General features: G+C 41.7%; 1 long non-coding RNA gene across 1 annotated transcript; it reads left to right on the top strand.

Moving 5' to 3' along the window:
* The first annotated feature begins 1532 nt into the window (after nucleotides 1-1532).
* Nucleotides 1533-4232, top strand: LOC310775081. Its single transcript, XR_014552633.1, has 3 exons — nucleotides 1533-1643; nucleotides 2053-2149; nucleotides 2907-4232. It is a non-coding gene; the product is annotated as an uncharacterized lncRNA (long non-coding RNA).
* Nucleotides 4233-19166: the final 14934 nt, after the last annotated feature.

The following is a 19166-nucleotide window of genomic DNA, read 5'->3' as shown; positions in this document are numbered from 1 at the left end:
TTTCTTTATTTGTTTGTGGTACCACTGTTTGTGCTGTTGTTATTTTCTACTTCAGGTAACCTTACTGTATTTCTTATAGACTGTATAAAACATATGGACAAAGCCATACGTCTGTTTTGAAGAGAGATATTTAATTTGAGTGTTTCAGTGCTCTAGTGGGTTTAGGAGGTATCTACCAGTGCTAGCACCTGGTCAGTGTGATTTTCTTTCCCATGTAATGTGAAAGGCTAATAGCCTATATTTTCTACAGGGTTTGACCAAATGCCTGAAAAATGACAGTCTTGTTACCGTACCATACAACCTTTTTATTTTCCTAGAAGAGAATAAATATTGTCTTGTTTTTGTATATCACAAACCATCTGTGTTGGCGTAATTAATAAATTGGATAAATAGAATAAATACATGTATATTAAAAGGGGTTAGAAATATAAGGTTAAAAGATTAAAAACAGCAGGTAATTTCATCGTTTAAGCAGTAAATAAATTATTTAAAAACCATACCACAACACTTATATAGGGGGTTGGTCATAGAGAAGGACCCAGGGCGCTTACTCTCATTCAACACCACGGGAAAAGCGCTACACACATAAAGGTCCGCGATACCGTGAAACCGTGGTATTTTTGTCCAAGGTTATCATACCAATATCAAAAACTCATACCGTTGCATCTCTAATTGTGACCACATTGAACACAAGTGTACATGCAATGCATCCTCTCAATCCACATACAACAACAGTCACTGCAGTTTTTCTACTGCTCTATGCTATGGAGCTTACCTGATTTCAATGTGAACACTGGAGATACATTATTACCAGGTGTAAATTAAATCAGGTTAATGTGGTCAAGCACTATCCGATTGCAATCTGATCACAGAAAATACGCCAGGCGTCAATGGCCTCTATCCCTGTCTCTGCCTCTCTCTCTCCTCTGTGTCTCTCTTTCCTCTCTCTCTCTCTGCCTGTGTCTCCCGTCGTCTCCTGAAGCCACTGCCGTCTCCACCACCACCCCACCCACACACGAAGTGCCGGAGCGGACTGGGACCCTGTCCCCTCTCCCAACAACGGTATGGTCCTTATTTAGTCCTTACAAAATCAGCACATGGTTCTCATTACATTATTTTGAAAGTTCTGCCCGGCCCTCAAATTTAAGAGAATTGGGTCTGGAAATTCCTTGCAAAGTCTTTGAATTTGATTTTTAGGAGGTATGAGAACCCTGCAAATGTGACTAAAAAACAACAACATTCAAATAGGCTCTGCAAATATAGTGCAGATGTTCTCAGCATAGTGGTATACAAAGAAGCAAGGATATTAATTTAAATACACAAATACTATATAATATTATTTAGTAAAAAAAATAGATTTGGAATAAATACATTTATCTATTTATTTTTTATATTTTTTTATATTTATTTTTTGCTACTTTGACTCTGATGCGCTGCAGTCTGATCTCAGAAAAAAAATGCATGTTAGTGTCAGGTGATAATGACCTCTATCCCTGTCTCCTTCTCTGCCTCTCTACTGTCTTTCCCTCTGCCTCTGTCTCTCCTGTCGTCTCCTGAAGCCACTGCTGCCTCCACCAGCACCACCCCACCCCTTCCCCATGAAACGGCGGAGCAGCCTGGGACCCGTGATCTCTGCAACAACGGTATGCTAATGTTTTCAAGCACACTATCGGATTGCAATCTGATCACAGACAATGCATGTTAGTACCATCATTTGATGATATAAGTTGAAAAACTTAAATGGATAGGCCACTTTTTGGGGAGTTTAGCGAATTTTCCATATCGCCCCCAATAAACATCGATATACACGTCTTCACAGCAACTGTCCGTGCAGTTTGGAGGGTCGGGGTGTGCAGTAGTTAAATGGACAGCACTAAAACAGGACCAAGCGGATCGCGGCTCAAAGTCAACAAAACACAGTGCCTAAAATATAGTGTAAAATAAATATTCTGGTCAAGAGGTCTGTCTTTTTGTTTTGTTTTGTTTGTTAACTTAAGTTATTTAATTTAATTTACCTTGAAGTAAATTTGTATTTTGTTGTTGTTCCAACAGACCAAGTGCAAGCTGTGTTCCCAAACACCAGTGAGGTTCTAATCAGACAGTGCATGGCCCAGAAGTTGAAGGATGTGAGGCAGTGCGACAAAGAACAGTAAGTTTCTCTAGTTTTCTCTATCACTGAAAGTGGGTGTAAAACGTATAGAATGTAACCTGACCTTAATTCATGCTTATATTATATTGATATATCTTAATTAAAATTGGCGGTGTCTGTCACGATTGTGATGTCATCAGTGATGTGATAAACATTTTCCTGCCTGAGGCTAAACTCGTGGGCGTTCTGAGCATGAAGGGGTGGAGGGGATGTGCCACAAGGCATCATCCTCTCTGCCGAAAAGCCATTAGAAGAAGGCTAACCTTGCATCTCCAGGCTCTCTCTGAAAGGAGAAGAGCCGATCTGTGCTCAATTAGTGTTCTGGTCTGATATCTGGTGTATCTCTCTGCCTGTATCGCTCTTTTTTCCCCTGCAGTGTTAGGGTTGTATTCGTTTCATAATAGAGCTGTAATTGTAGTCGGGGCGTAGGGGCACAGATTCTGTTGTAGCATTTTCTGTTGGATTTATTGCATCTCCATCCATTATCCATGGCACATTTTACAGCATCTGTTTTAGGGCATAGGGTGTTGCCCAAAATTCTGAGAATGTTGCTCTATGCATCATAGATTTTGTGTAAGTTATGGGACCATTTGTGAATATAAAGTCCTGAATCAAATGTTTCAGTTCACAGCCGGACTACACTAGGTTTGCCTAGTTTTGGTTGTAATACCCCAGTATGTTTGTGAAATTGCCTTGATTATTCTAATGATATTAAAATTTTCACAGGGCTATTCTAATGATATTTAAATTTTCACAGGGGAACCAACAAGATCAGAAGACTTGTCAGCGGCAGAGAAGGTGTTCCTGAAAGGGACATGACACCCCCAAGTTCTGAAGTCTCACAGGAAGCTGTCCCTGAAAGGGACATGACAGCCCCAAGTTCTGAAGGCTCACAAGAAGCTCACATGACACCCTAGCATAGTTATTACAAAGGGATAGGCCACTTTTTGGGGAGTTTAGCTCGATTGCCATATCCCCCCATTATACACTGTCTTTACAGTCACTCTCGATGCAGTATGGAGAGAGGGGTCATATTTAGCGATAGAACGGTACTGCCGTTCAAAGGCAACAAAACAAAGTGCCAAAAAGCTCTATGTACATCTTGTGACTCGGGTACTAATCCAAAATGCAGAAAAACAATTTTTTGAGGTAAATAAATATTTAGTAAACATCGCTGCCGGGTGTACAGCGCATGTGCAAATAACGCATGCGTGGAAGCGCTGTCCACAGACAAACAAGGAAGTGACCCGGTATGGATTTACTATGGAAATAATGTTTCATGCAACTATGGATTATTATTTCATAGCATGGTGAATAAACTAGTCACAACATGTACACATGTGCATAGAGCTTTAGGCGCTGTGTTTTGTTGCCTTTGAACAGTAGTGCCGCCTCCACTGTTGTATCGCTAAATATGACCCCTCTCTCCATACTGCATCGAGAGTGACCGTAAAGACAGTGTATATTTAGGGTAAGTGGGGACAAAATGGCAATCGAGCTAAACTCCCCAAAAAGTGGCTGTTGCCATCTTTATTTTTCATCCATCAGAGCTGCAGCTTCACCTGCAATTGTTCCATGATCACTGTACATGTACATGCAATCTGTCAATCACTCCCTTTGATTTTGGTCTCCCGTTTGGAGTTGAAGTGGTGGCTGTTGCCATCTTTATTTTTCATCCTTGGGGGGTTTCCCAAAGCTGCAGCTCCGCCTGCTATTGTTCATGATCACTGTACATGCGATCTGTCAAGTCACTCCCTTTGATTTTGGTCTCCCGTTTGGAGTTGAAGTGGTGGCTGTTGCCATCTTTATTTTTCATCCATCAGAGCTGCAGCTTCACCTGCAATTGTTCCATGATCACTGTACATGTACATGCAATCTGTCAATCACTCCCTTTGATTTTGGTCTCCCGTTTGGAGTTGAAGTGGTGGCTGTTGCCATCTTTATTTTTCATCCATCAGAGCTGCAGCTTCACCTGCAATTGTTCCGTGATCACTGTACATGCGATCTGTCAATCACTCCCTTTTCTAGAGATGTATGATAAATGCAGTTATGAAAAGGTGAAGTTTTGTTAATAAATAAGATAATTTTATTCTTGTACATGTGTAGCTAGCTGTACACAGTAGCTAATATCTGGCCATAATTCTGCAATTGCCCACTATATGCTTATATGCTTAGTACGTTATAATAGCGATAATGTCAATAACAGATACATCTTTAGTTAAAAGTTTTTATTGTAATTTCGTGTAAAATTAGTCTCTAAAACCCAACGATCTATGGTCCAAAACTTTGATGCAACCTTACACATCCCTCTCGTTCCTCGGCATATTCAGTGACTTCTTCCAAGAAGAAATTGGCCTCTCGCTGTAGCAGAGCGATCCATCGGCAGCTGCACGATGCAGAATTTGTCCCCACACGCCGTCTCCGGCGGCCTGTTCAACTGCCTCTCCTTCCATACGGCGCAATTCCTCTGCACTGTAGTCTGGCTCATGGCGTTAAGTAGCCCTGAATGTCAGAGTTTATTAGCACACTTTGGAAATCGTCTTCATCCATATCAAACTCTTCAATTTCACCAGGAATATTTCCTTCAGCCATGCATGGTTTAGCCATGGTGAGCTAGTTAGCTCCAGACCGATGCGGGCAGAAAAGATGGCTGACGGAGTGTTTTGATTTTGGAGCTGTGGAGGCGCATGGAGGCCCCCTAGAGGCGGCACACACACAAAAGAGTTGTAGTTCTAATCGACATTTCCGCATGTGTAATGCACGGTCGTGACGCGGTCGTGACGTAAAACGCGTCAGAGCGGTGCACAGTGAATGGGAATGAAAATGCGGTACAGCCAAGAGGGTTTACTGAGGGGAGGTAAAGGCTGCCCATCTACTCATACTACTGACATTGTAAGGATACATCTACTCATACTACTGACATTGTAAGGATACATCTGCTCATACTACTGACATTGTAAGGATACATCTACTCATACTACTGACATTGTAAGGATACATCTACTCATACTACTGACATTGTAAGGATACATCTACTCATACTACTGACATTGTAAGGAGGTAAAGGCTGCCCATCTACTCATACTACTGACATTGTAAGGATACAAATCTGGTTGAAAACCGGTAAAGCCATCCTTTAACAACTCATGGAACTGACCGACTAATCAGTAACTAATGATTAACTAGTGAGGTCTCCAGAACAAATTTCAAGCAAGAAGGCCACTCATGCATAATCCGATCACCCCCTGACGTCAGTCAAGTTCTAGTATGACGTGGTCAGTCAAAGTCCTAGTATGACGTCTGCAATGACGTCAGATATGACGTCAGTTAATTATCATATATATAGCAAGGGTTCTACGTCACCTCTCTCTCTCTGGCCGATCATAGCAGCAGCTAGCTTCACGGCAGTCCATCTCCCCTGAAGCCGTCCTCCCCAGTCCGCCACCAACGAGTCTTGACTCCTGATCCCCCATGGGGAAGGAGGATCTCCTAGCCTATGCAGATGCCCTCCTCGTGTCTCAAGAGCAGTGCCACTGGCCAATGGAGTCATGCGCCAAAGTATTTGCCATGCATGCCGATTGCTAAATAAAGTTTGTTAAATCCTACCAACTGGCCTCTCATGATTGAACTGCATTCACAGCTGACATTTAGTAATCATTAAGTAATGATTAACTACTCTACTCAGGCACTTAGATATTAATCATTAACTAATGACTACCTACTCATTAACTATGATTAACTAGTGATTGACTAATGACGAATTATTCATTAACTATACTCATTAACTATTAGTTAATGATTAGTTTACTAGTAACTACTACATTATTTGTGTACGTTATTGTAAAGTGTTACCCATAAAACGTATATTGAACATAAAGGAGATTTAAAGCCAGATGAGCACTTGCCTGACTAGATGTGTGTATGGGGATGAGAGCTGAGCCATAGGATCATCTTTAGGGGCCATTGATGTCGGACACAAATCTTTTCCCATGTTAAGTAATATTGTTCTAACCTGCCCAACATAGCAAAAGATAGCCGTTCATAGGCTGCCTCCCTGGCCAGCAGATTCTGAGGGGGTCCCCGGTATATTTTCTATCTTGTAAGGGGGTCGTTGGCTGAAAAACGTTTGAGAACCTCTGGCTTAATGGGTAAGGTGCTTGCTTTCCAATCTGATGACAGGGGGTTGATTCCTGGTCAAAATACACACATTTTTAACAAGCATTTTTCTTATTTAAAACATTAGGTTTAGGGCAATTCCAACAATTTAGGGTTAGGGTTAGGGTTTGGGTCTCGTCGTAGTTAAGAAACCCCTAACCATGCACCATCTTTTTTTCTTTTTTTTTACTTGCTGCACATTTTCAGGAAGAAGCAGTTTGGGGCGTGGTCATCCCACGTTTCAGCTAGGGACAGAAGGAAACCCTGCTGCTCTCCTGTCTGTCATGTTATTGTAGCCGACTAACCGAGCGTTTAGGCTTTGCACTCTAGAAAATAACCAGATGCCATCAGGTTTATTTCCTGTCTGTCTTGCTGCCCTGCATGAGCGCTGCTGTGTTCAGATCAGACGACCTGAATACAGCGTCCTTTCCCAGACCAGCATTCAGCTTTTCAAATTAAGCCACAAAGATGTCGTCCGTGTTGTACTTTACTTTACACTTTACACTTTACACTTTACTTTACAAGTGTCGCGCCGAAATTTCGAACTCACCACAACTTACCGGACAGTCTTGCAGTCTCCTGTGCAGAGTTTCGAAAAGTCTGCGCTGCCGGAACAGACTCCCGCCCATGGGATCCTGCCTGCGTCTGATAAGATTGGGTGTGGGTCTGTTCAGGCATCTGCATGGAGCCATACCGCAGCTGGTGGACATAGGCCAGCCGGGGGACTTTTTAGTGCAAGAGAGCAGTGGTGGCCGGCCACTAGAAGGCGCCAGGGCGCCGCCCCACCTATACCCACATGGAGGGGAAAATAAAACGTTATATATATATATATATATATATATATATATATATATAGGCCTATTTTTTTATGAGCAAGGTGAATATTAGATAGTGAGTATATAATCTGCAATAAATATGTAGATTCATTAATGATCTACATGTGTAGGCTACTGTTTCTGGGTCAATATTTTCTTGCAATGAATTGCCACGGACGCCGTCCGGGGACTTTCAGTTTCCACCAGTGCAGATCAGGATCTGTGTAGTTGCACATGCGCTGTTCACTCTCAAAAACAAAGGGATTTGGGAGGGCTCTGGGCGCGTATCTAGCGACCAGGTGGAGGTGGGGTCAGGTAGAGTGAGTGTCGTGACGTAGGCTAGGCTACGTAGATGGGTAGCGAGGCAGTATATATAAACACTAGTAGCAGTCCCACACCGACGGCTTTGCAGCACGCGCGCAAAGCAAATAAGTTTGTTTTCAACTGTGTAGCGAAACTCATCTAGTAAACGTGCATTAAATATTGAATATTTAATGTACAGATCTCTCCTCTCCAGAGGTCACAGGAATTGACCTCTGGCTGCGCCTTGCATCTGGGAGGAGCCAAAAAGGGCCCTAGATGCCAGCCTGTCTGGAAATACCAAAGGAGTGATTTCTAACTGCTGACAGTGTGTTTCGTCAATGTCCGTTCTGTCCGGTTGGTGGAGATTTAGTTCACAGGTCACACGGACGGGACCCCGGACAGGGCTCTTGAAGCAATACAGTCATGCCCAGGCACTGAGTCTGGAATCAAACAGTCTAGGAACTTGTGTAGCGTACGTGCAACTCATGGAGTGTTTGGTATCAATATTCTCCAAATCACAACCCCCATTGATCTATATAAATCGTGGGTATGTTTAATAATGCTTTGTAAATGTACAACATGTTCCCATCTTCCTCCTTAAACCAAAGGTCATCGAATGGAAGTGGGGGGTCAAAGGCTATAAACCACTTCACATTCCTTTTTGTCAAAGAGCAGCAGGAGTGGGCTGTATGGCGCTAAGAGGAACTGACTATTCTCAAGATGTGAGACTTAATCAAGTTAATTAGTATTACGTACTTAATAAGTAGGAATGTATAGTGTGTTAATGTGTGTGTGACATTAAGATATGGTTTTGTTACGTACACGTATACAAGATTCAGTAAAGATATATTGTCCCAGAAATATTTTGGTTTATTCCTTAATATAAGGATACATCATCCATGTTTGGTCTTAAAATAATCAGAATAATGTGTGTGTTGTAATTATGAAAGTGTCATGGCCATAAAGTCATTTGATGAGATGTTTTAAGCATGTGATAAGTCTTATGTTTGTCCCTGTAAAACATGGCCATAAATCTCTCGGCCAGCCTGACTCCATGACTGTGTAACAAGACCAATGCTTGTCTATATCTATTTCGCTATCGATCTAGTTATCTGTCTATTTACCTTTCTCTTTTCCCTTTATATCTTGTCTTTATCACACCAAGAGTGATGTCAAGAAATATAAATATGCTTGTAAGAGAAATAGTTTAGTTGAGTTCTAAACCCATACCCTTATCTGAATGCAATAGAAGGCAGGGCCATGCCCCTTTTCTCCTGACAGGAGGAGATAAAAACTGTGGCTGGCTGCGCTCTAACAGACTTGTGCAGACGAAAGAAGAACTTCAACAACAAGGACTTTTTAGAACTCAAGAATTCAAGATGTAGTCCTTACTTTTAGGCCTCAAAAGATGCCATGCTTTTGAAGGCCATTGCAGCTTTCACCACACCAAATGGTGATTGTCTCATATAATTCTGCCACCAACAAAGATTATCACGTGGCCCTATTGAGGAATGGACCGCTGCCTGGGAACACTGTACTGAGCAGGCCGTCTTCCCACAAAATAGGCACGCTGACTTTTTAGGATGGTTTTTCAGTTCCAGACGATATAGTTTTCCAAGAGTGGAAACAGATTTCAAGGAAAACCTGGCTCTCATCGAACTAAACATATTGAGATTAGATACCTTTTGTTGCTTTATTTTTGATAGGTGAAGCTTAAATCATTTTTGATGATCCCTTTTATAATTGCCATTACTAAAGGGCGATCCCCCTTTTTCAACGGGATGAGATCCTCTAACCAAGAGGATCATTAAAAGACAATTGAACCAACGGCCAGCCGGCCTCTGGGACCCCCTCGTCTGCCTGTCCAAGAGCAGACATGCCGCCCGTCGTCGCCATGACAACCCAGGCCGCGTCAGGCCAGAGAGAGAGAGGAGTCCGCCGGCTTGACCACAGCCTCCCCACGTCAGGCAAAGTGACCACACGTCTTTCTGCTTAGTGTGAGAGTGCTGTGAAGATAGAGTAACTTAGAATACTCACCTATTGAATTAGAATATGTATTTAATTAGGTTAGGTTTAAACTAGGCTTTCTTTGAATATCTTATTCCCTTCCTCTTCACTTTTCTCCTCCTTACCTCTCAATCGAACAAGGTGTTATGCATAATACTGTGATTTTACTATTTGGTGGATTAAATAAACGCATTCTGTTTTGAAGTTAAAACTTGTTCTTTGCTTGTTATAATAATATCAGTCGATTAAAGATCTCCCTTCCTTTAGAACTGATTCTGATTCCTGTGACCGACGGCAGGGGTAATAGATTACTTATTAAAGTAATATAAATTGCTTATTAAAGTAATATAAATTACTGATGAACGTGGTGGTGCCCCGGGGTTTTGATATTAACTTATTGAATCAATAGTGATATCAAAATCCATATTTCTATCTAAATTCCTTACATATTTGGTGCCCCCGTGTGAGGCTTGACATATTATTTTGACAAGCAACTGAACTATCATTGACCAAGGTGAATGCAGTGTTTTTGCCATATAAGCATGTGTTTATAAGACATAGCTGAGTATCGATTCTGAATAAAGAAAAAGAAGGAACACAGCATCGCTGTGTTAAGAGGACAATAATCTGAGGATTGTGAGTTTGTTATGATAATAGCCTATTGATTAAAGACCTCTTTTGATAACACGATTCAAGTGTTAGGAGGCCCTTTCTCCGTCTGCTCAGTACAGACGGGACCAAACATTGAGTCAAATGGCCAGCCGCTGCGATTGGTCAGCTGGCTGGAGGAGCCAAGCGTCTCCCTGCTCCACGGCTCAGGGCAGCGATACGCTGCCGTTGCTCTGTATAGACTGAGCTGGTCTGCGCGAGACGCCGAGCGTATATCAGGGGGTGGAGCCAGGCGAGGGCGTCACTGCTCACAGCCCTACACCCTACACCGGAACTGCGTTGTTGACAAGTTAGCTGCTGCAGTGGCTACCTAGGCTTAGCTCAAAGGCTAAGCACAGCAGAGCTTGCTGCTAACAGTGAATTGTGAACGAATGCAGAGTGAGGTTTCACTGCGCGTTGTCCGCAGTTTGAGAACTGACATAAAGGCCAAAAGATAGCTCTAATAAGTGGTTAATCATGCTACGATTCCTAGTGATGATAAATCCACCCGGACTCCTTCGCGTTTAAATCAGAATAGCTCCCTGATTTTATTGACAAAGCTATATGAGCTGAGAAGGTATCTAGTACTAAATCTGCGCGCGTGCCCGTGGAAAAAGGAAAGATATAGGTCTGGGATAAGAGGTTATGCTACGATTCCTAGTTGATTTAGACCCACCCGGACTACTTCGCGTTTTTAAATCAGAATAGCTCCCTGATTTTATCGACAAGCTATATAAGCTGAGAAGGTTTCAAGTACTAAATCTGCGCGCGTGCCCGTGGAAAAAGGAAAGACATAGGTCTGGGATAAGAGGTTATGCTACGATTCCTAGTTGATTTAAATCCACCCAGACTAACCTACTTCGCGTTTTTAAATCAGAATAGCTCCCTGATTTTATCGACAAGCTATATAAGCTGAGAAGGTTTCGAGTACTACATCTGCGCGTGTGCCCGTGGAAAAAGGAAAGATATAGGTCTGGGATAAGAGGTTATGCTACGATTCCTAGTTGATTTAAATCCACCCAGACTAACCTACTTCGTGTTTGTAAATCAGAATAGCTCCCTGATTTTATTCACAAGCTATATGAGCTGAGAAGGTTTAATCTGGTTACAGAGAGTAGATATCTTCTTAAATTGCATTAATCGAGTATTGATCTGCGCGTGTGCCCGTTGGATTTCAAGAAAGATAATATGCTCCGGAATGAGGAAGGAATCATGCTACGATTTCTAGCTGATTTAAATCCCTCCGGACCCCCTTCGCGTTTTTAAATCAGACTAGCCACCTGACTTTATTTGACCAGCTATGAGCTGAGAAGGTTAATCTTGTCACAGAGAGTTGAAAACTCTACACCTGTGAATCAAAATGCAGATCAACAGCGAGTGACGCGCAGCAAGCTCCTTGCCCTGTGTTTTCTGCCATGTGTATTGGTGCTGCGTTTAACCAGCCCGATGCTGGCTAGCTAATTACTGTTATGACATGTTATGTGTACAGTAGAGTAGGCCTAGCCTATAAGCGCGCCGTCCTAAAACCTAAAACCTAGATGCTGACGTCAACACGTCAGTCTCTTATGGGGGGGGAAGCAAACCCCCCCCTCCTTTCAGTCTCCCCATGAAAGCGGGGGTGCGCATCAAGCAGTGTTTTGCTTTTAAACGAAAATGCATTTTTAACTTGTGTGAAGTGTTCATCTTTCCCCTGTGACAGCTGTAGGCTCTCAACACACACATGAATAGGCTAGTGAAGTCCCGAGTTCAAAGCTCAATCACTTTCAATCACTAACATGTCTAGGTCCACGGACCCCATGTTGAGAACCGCTGCATTCAAATGTGCAAAGCGAATAGCCTACATTTACCCCACAAGCTGTGTGGATGGAACACTTTGGCACTGACAGGTTGGGTTACCATGTTTGGCATAGCCTACGCGAGGAAGCAAAGGGGGGGTTGATCTCAAACCCCCCAGTCATAGCTGCCGCCACACATATAATCTTATTGTACAGGCAAATCCGCTTGCATGATGCATCCTTAACTAATAATTGCTTTGCATACATGCGCCTGCTTGTCAGGATGTGAAAATACGGCCTGCCAGCCAGTATTAATTATAGCGTTATATGAACAAATTCAGCTGGGGGCGCGTTTGTCCGTTTGAGCTGAAAGATTTTTCATTTTCCAACGTGACTGTTCGCCAGATATATAAAAAAAAAACCGTTTGCTGTTGAATTAGAATTGCTCAGGATTCGGGTCCTTAGCCGCTGGTTGTGACTGACGGCCGGAAAGCAGAATTTACCCATCAGTCAGGACCATTGAATTAAATACAAGGCCATGTGATCGGGTTTATGTACGCTATGGTATCGTCACAGAGAATAGCCTACAGACACACACAGTCAATAAAGTGGTTATTTTGTGATATGGCAGTCTGGTGTACATGATAGGAATATAATGTCCCATATGTTCTAACCCTTTGTCACATGATGGAATAGGCACTTGTTATTGTGCTAGCCTATACCAAATTTTGATAAGATGTCTGAACATTATTTTCAAACAATGAAATCTGAACCGTGCCTGGTTTACAACCAAGGTGCGCTAAAAGCAACCCCTTGGTTGCGAATGAAACAGCCACTAATAAAATCGCTGGAGTAACCTCGTCAACCAGCAGTGAAGTGAGCGGGTTAACTATTCCACAGGATCACACAATTAAATCCACACTCCTGTTGAGTTGGTTATTTCCTATCAAAATTTAAGAGGTTGTTTTAGGAGAAGTGATAAGCAGAATGGTTTCTTCTTAAGAGAAGGGGGGTTAGGTTCCCCCTTCAGTGGTTAAGTACCGGTCCCAGTGGTAAACTTTACAACCTATAAGGGCACTGTGCGTTAAACCAGAGTCTTCTCAGACTTCGAATGAAAGAACAACCTTTGGTATGTTTTCAGTTTTGACCGCTCACACATATGTGGAAACTATTATTAAGAGTATAAGTGACAGGAATATGTGACATAGGTTATTCTAAACACGATAGGCAAAGATCTTATCTTTCCCTTTATCTGTCCTATCCCTGCTTCACCTCTCTGCTTGAATCTAAGGATACAGCACTCTCATGCAGGAACGTGGTCACTATGCATCTACCATCTGGTTTCTTCGCCTTGTCTCCCAGAAGTTCCGATATGACCGCTTCTAGGATACAACGGGGGGGATATGTAGCGAAACTCATCTAGTAAACGTGCATTAAATATTGAATATTTAATGTACAGATCTCTCCTCTCCAGAGTTCACAGGAATTGACCTCTGGCTGCGCCTTGCATCTGGGAGGAGCCAAAAAGGGCCCTAGATGCCAGCCTGTCTGGAAATACCAAAGGAGTGATTTCTAACTGCTGACAGTGTGTTTCGTCAATGTCCGTTCTGTCCGGTTGGTGGAGATTTAGTTCACAGGTCACACGGACGGGACCCCGGACAGGGCTCTTGAAGCAATACAGTCATGCCCAGGCACTGAGTCTGGAATCAAACAGTCTAGGAACTTGTGTAGCGTACGTGCAACTCATGGAGTGTTTGGTATCAATATTCTCCAAATCACAACCCCCATTGATCTATATAAATCGTGGGTATGTTTAATAATGCTTTGTAAATGTACAACATGTTCCCATCTTCCTCCTTAAACCAAAGGTCATCGAATGGAAGTGGGGGGTCAAAGGCTATAAACCACTTCACATTCCTTTTTGTCAAAGAGCAGCAGGAGTGGGCTGTATGGCGCTAAGAGGAACTGACTATTCTCAAGATGTGAGACTTAATCAAGTTAATTAGTATTACGTACTTAATAAGTAGGAATGTATAGTGTGTTAATGTGTGTGTGACATTAAGATATGGTTTTGTTACGTACACGTATACAAGATTCAGTAAAGATATATTGTCCCAGAAATATTTTGGTTTATTCCTTAATATAAGGATACATCATCCATGTTTGGTCTTAAAATAATCAGAATAATGTGTGTGTTGTAATTATGAAAGTGTCATGGCCATAAAGTCATTTGATGAGATGTTTTAAGCATGTGATAAGTCTTATGTTTGTCCCTGTAAAACATGGCCATAAATCTCTCGGCCAGCCTGACTCCATGACTGTGTAACAAGACCAATGCTTGTCTATATCTATTTCGCTATCGATCTAGTTATCTGTCTATTTACCTTTCTCTTTTCCCTTTATATCTTGTCTTTATCACACCAAGAGTGATGTCAAGAAATATAAATATGCTTGTAAGAGAAATAGTTTAGTTGAGTTCTAAACCCATACCCTTATCTGAATGCAATAGAAGGCAGGGCCATGCCCCTTTTCTCCTGACAGGAGGAGATAAAAACTGTGGCTGGCTGCGCTCTAACAGACTTGTGCAGACGAAAGAAGAACTTCAACAACAAGGACTTTTTAGAACTCAAGAATTCAAGATGTAGTCCTTACTTTTAGGCCTCAAAAGATGCCATGCTTTTGAAGGCCATTGCAGCTTTCACCACACCAAATGGTGATTGTCTCATATAATTCTGCCACCAACAAAGATTATCACGTGGCCCTATTGAGGAATGGACCGCTGCCTGGGAACACTGTACTGAGCAGGCCGTCTTCCCACAAAATAGGCACGCTGACTTTTTAGGATGGTTTTTCAGTTCCAGACGATATAGTTTTCCAAGAGTGGAAACAGATTTCAAGGAAAACCTGGCTCTCATCGAACTAAACATATTGAGATTAGATACCTTTTGTTGCTTTATTTTTGATAGGTGAAGCTTAAATCATTTTTGATGATCCCTTTTATAATTGCCATTACTAAAGGGCGATCCCCCTTTTTCAACGGGATGAGATCCTCTAACCAAGAGGATCATTAAAAGACAATTGAACCAACGGCCAGCCGGCCTCTGGGACCCCCTCGTCTGCCTGTCCAAGAGCAGACATGCCGCCCGTCGTCGCCATGACAACCCAGGCCGCGTCAGGCCAGAGAGAGAGAGGAGTCCGCCGGCTTGACCACAGCCTCCCCACGTCAGGCAAAGTGACCACACGTCTTTCTGCTTAGTGTGAGAGTGCTGTGAAGATAGAGTAACTTAGAATACTCACCTATTGAATTAGAATATGTATTTAATTAGGTTAGGTTTAAACTAGGCTTTCTTTGAATATCTTATTCCCTTCCTCTTCACTTTTCTCCTCCTTACCTCTCAATCGAACAAGGTGTTATGCATAATACTGTGATTTTACTATTTGGTGGATTAAATAAACGCATTCTGTTTTGAAGTTAAAACTTGTTCTTTGCTTGTTATAATAATATCAGTCGATTAAAGATCTCCCTTCCTTTAGAACTGATTCTGATTCCTGTGACCGACGGCAGGGGTAATAGATTACTTATTAAAGTAATATAAATTGCTTATTAAAGTAATATAAATTACTGATGAACGTGGTGGTGCCCCGGGGTTTTGATATTAACTTATTGAATCAATAGTGATATCAAAATCCATATTTCTATCTAAATTCCTTACAACTGCCATAAAACACAAAAGACGTTTTGCAAGAATGGAGAAAGAAAATTCTGTGAAGTCATTCAAAACGACGCCGTTTGAGAGACGGAATTTACAGGAGAAGCATCGAGTGAAAGAGCTTGGACCAGATCACCCTGAGCTCACCATTAAACAACAGGCTACAGAGGAAGAAAATACACTCAGTCTTTTTCAGACGTTTCTAGTAGCTAGTAACGTCCGTTACTACTTGCTTGATTTAGGGCTGGAGTGGACGATAATTCAATAGCCTATTATTGTTGTCTTTCAGTGGAATCGGATGATATAAAGTTATTTTAATAGTGACATTTTTGCTGTCTAAATTGATGATGACAAGCAAATGTTACTTAAAAACTGATCAAATGAAGTATGGCAGGAATATTATTTGAAAATATAAGGTTTGTTTGACATCACCATTCAGTTCAATGAGATGAACACTGATTTTGCATACGTGAAACATTATGATATTGATATTGAGAAGAATCCTTATGATTATCATATTGATTTCAACCCCATCGTCCAGGCCTATATTTGGTATAGCCCTCCCTGGACAAAAATGCACCAGCCGCTACTGCAAGAGAGAGAGAGAGAGATCAAGCCGTTAGATGAATGAGGCGTTTGCACCAACCTAGACAATTGGCTTGGGGACAATTGGGTGAATGGGCGCATTTTGGGTGGACACTGTAATTATATTGACACTGTACATGTACTGTACAACATGGATGCCAACCGCCATAGAAAAAGAAGAAGAAGAAGAAGAAGAAGAAATCGAGTGCCTTTATGGCAATGGTCATTAACTGTGCTGCTAGCATGACTGAGAGGACGGAGAGGACAGAAATGGTGGTTGATGCTATTTAGAGGTTCCTGGATATGGTGGACGTAACTGGAGCAGAAATAGATAAAATAATGTGGGACGCATTTGTGCAGACTCAGGCAGCTGGGTCTAAATAATAGCATGGACAATGGATTTTGAATTGGAGCACTTTGGGTGGACACTTATTTTTTCAATGTAAATAACTGAATTTTGAAAACTATTAGATTACAGTAGGTGGCGGTATGCACCCTAAATGGTTGCAATCTGCCAATAAACACGAAGAAGAAGAAGAAGAAGAAGAAGAAGAAGAAGAAGAAGAAGAAGAAGAAGAAGAAGAAGAAGAAGAAGAAGAAGAAGAAGTACCATCTCTGGTACGAGCATGGGAACCATTTGTGCACCAAATTATGCCCATTATTTGCATTTTTTTTAAGGAATTATGTGTTTAATCCAGACAAAAACACACATCTATCAAAAATCATCAAGTGGTACAGATATATTGATGACATCTTCTGTATATATAATGGAGGTCGTAATGAACTGGCAGATTTTGTCACTCTACTCAGTTTTGACTGTAACCTACAGTTTACATCTAACCACAGTCATGTAAAAGTGAGTTTCCTGGACATGTGGGTCTTGAACAATAATGGCTCCCTCCTAACAACACTGTATAGAAAAGAGACAGATAAAAACACCTTATTGTTGGCTTCAAGTTTTCACCCCACACCCTTAAAGAAGGGGCTCCCCATTAGTCCGTTTTTTCGACTCAGAAGGATCATCATCTGCCGCCCACTCCACGGAGGACTTTAATGAGAAAGCTGTGGAAATGAGAAGGAGATTCCTCCAGCGGGGATATCCACCCCTGTGGATTGATCAAGCATATGATTTGGCCATAAAAAAGACACGCTCTGACCTTTTTTTTTTAAAGTGTAAAAAAACATGAAATTCTCTGTCACATGTGTTATCCAATACTCGGTCCACTCTGCTGTTTTTAGATCGATAAAAAAAAAACACTGGCACATCTTGAAGTCCGACCCTGAACTCTCTTCTATTTTTAAGGACTCGCCGTTCTTTGTAAACAGGAAAGGGAAAAATATCAGGGATCTTGTGGTCCGTGCCGATTCTAATCCAATGAGAGGACCCAGTGGTTTTACACAGACACTGTTGCACCCCCTCCCCAATGGCAACTACCGTTGTGGCAGCTGTGCACAATGCAACAACACTGTAAAAACCTACTCTTTCTCCCATGCCCACACAGGTAGGACATATCCCATCAGGAGTGTCATCACATGTGCATCCACACATGTGATCTACATGATTACTTGCCCATGTGGACTGAGCTACATTGGGAAAATGACTAGAAAACTTAAACAAAGAATAAGTGAGCACAAAAGCACAATACGAAGAAATGACCGGGACTATCCCATCTGGAAATAATCTATATTAACATATATGCAACTATATGCAACCTATATGCAACCTATATGCAGCATATATGAGCATATAGGCCATATATATGCCGCATATAGGTTGCATATAGGCCAGATTTAGGTGCATATATGCGCATATAGGAGCATATAGGCCATATATATGCCGCATATAGGTTGCATATAGGCCAGATTTAGGTGCATATATGCGCATATAGGAGCATATAGGCCATATATATGCCGCATATAGGTTGCATATAGGCCAGATTTAGGTGCATATATGCGCATATAGGAGCATATAGGCCATATATATGCCGCATATAGGTTGCATATAGGCCAGATTTAGGTGCATATATGCGCATATAGGCCACATTTATGCCGCATATAGGTTGCATATAGGCCAGATTCAGGTGCATATAAGTGCATATACCGGGCATATAGGTCTCCTATAGCTTCTTTATATCCACATATAGGTACTATATGTGCACATACAGGGCATATATGTCTCCTATATAGCTTCTTTATATACACATAAAGGCCCTATATGTTCATAATACAGGTCATATAGGTCTCACTTCTTTATATCCACATATAGGCCATATATGTACACAATACAAGGTATATGCCTCCTATATAGGTCATTTACAAATCTGTTTGTATACACTGTGTCATAATCCATATATACCCAGCGAGCACAAAATGTTTTTTCAACGTTGATTTTTAGTTTAAATCTGGGTGATATTGGGTTTGAACGTCTAAGACCTAATTTCACGCTCTTTTCAACCGGCTAAAATGCGGTTACAACGTAAACGTGTAAAAAACACAATTTGGTTCATCATATTGTTAAAACATTTGTTGTAGTTTGGAATAGAGACAATATTGATAGTGTGTGAATTGGCATTTTATTGTCTTTTATTGTGTAACTGAGAGTTGAAATCTGATCTACACGAAAACTACATTTCAACGCATTTTATGTCACATGAAATATCATAAATATGGGACTATAGGCTATGTGGTGCCAGCAAAAAGCTTCCAGGACACAACTATGGTTAATAGTTTAGCGCAATACTATAAAATAATGAATTCAGTTCCTGCAGCAACGAGCATGCGCAAGTACTTACTAGCTGTGACTGACTAGACCAAAGCAAGTCTGCACCGGTCTGCACCAAGTGCGGAACGAGGTGCTCTGGGCACACTATGTTATTGTAACAGACTATACGAGGCTCTTTGTAGGCCTACCTCCTGAGTCTCTGGTGTTAAATGAAGTTAACCTCTGAAGCCGTACAGCCTACAGACTATAGATGCACACACACACACAACATCATTTTAGTCTGTTACGATCGTACGC

Source organism: Poromitra crassiceps, assembly GCF_964638095.1.
Source record: "Poromitra crassiceps genome assembly, chromosome: 4".
NCBI lineage: Eukaryota > Metazoa > Chordata > Actinopteri > Beryciformes > Melamphaidae > Poromitra > Poromitra crassiceps.
Note: the sequence above shows the minus strand (reverse complement) of the source record. Positions and strands in the feature narration are given on the sequence as shown.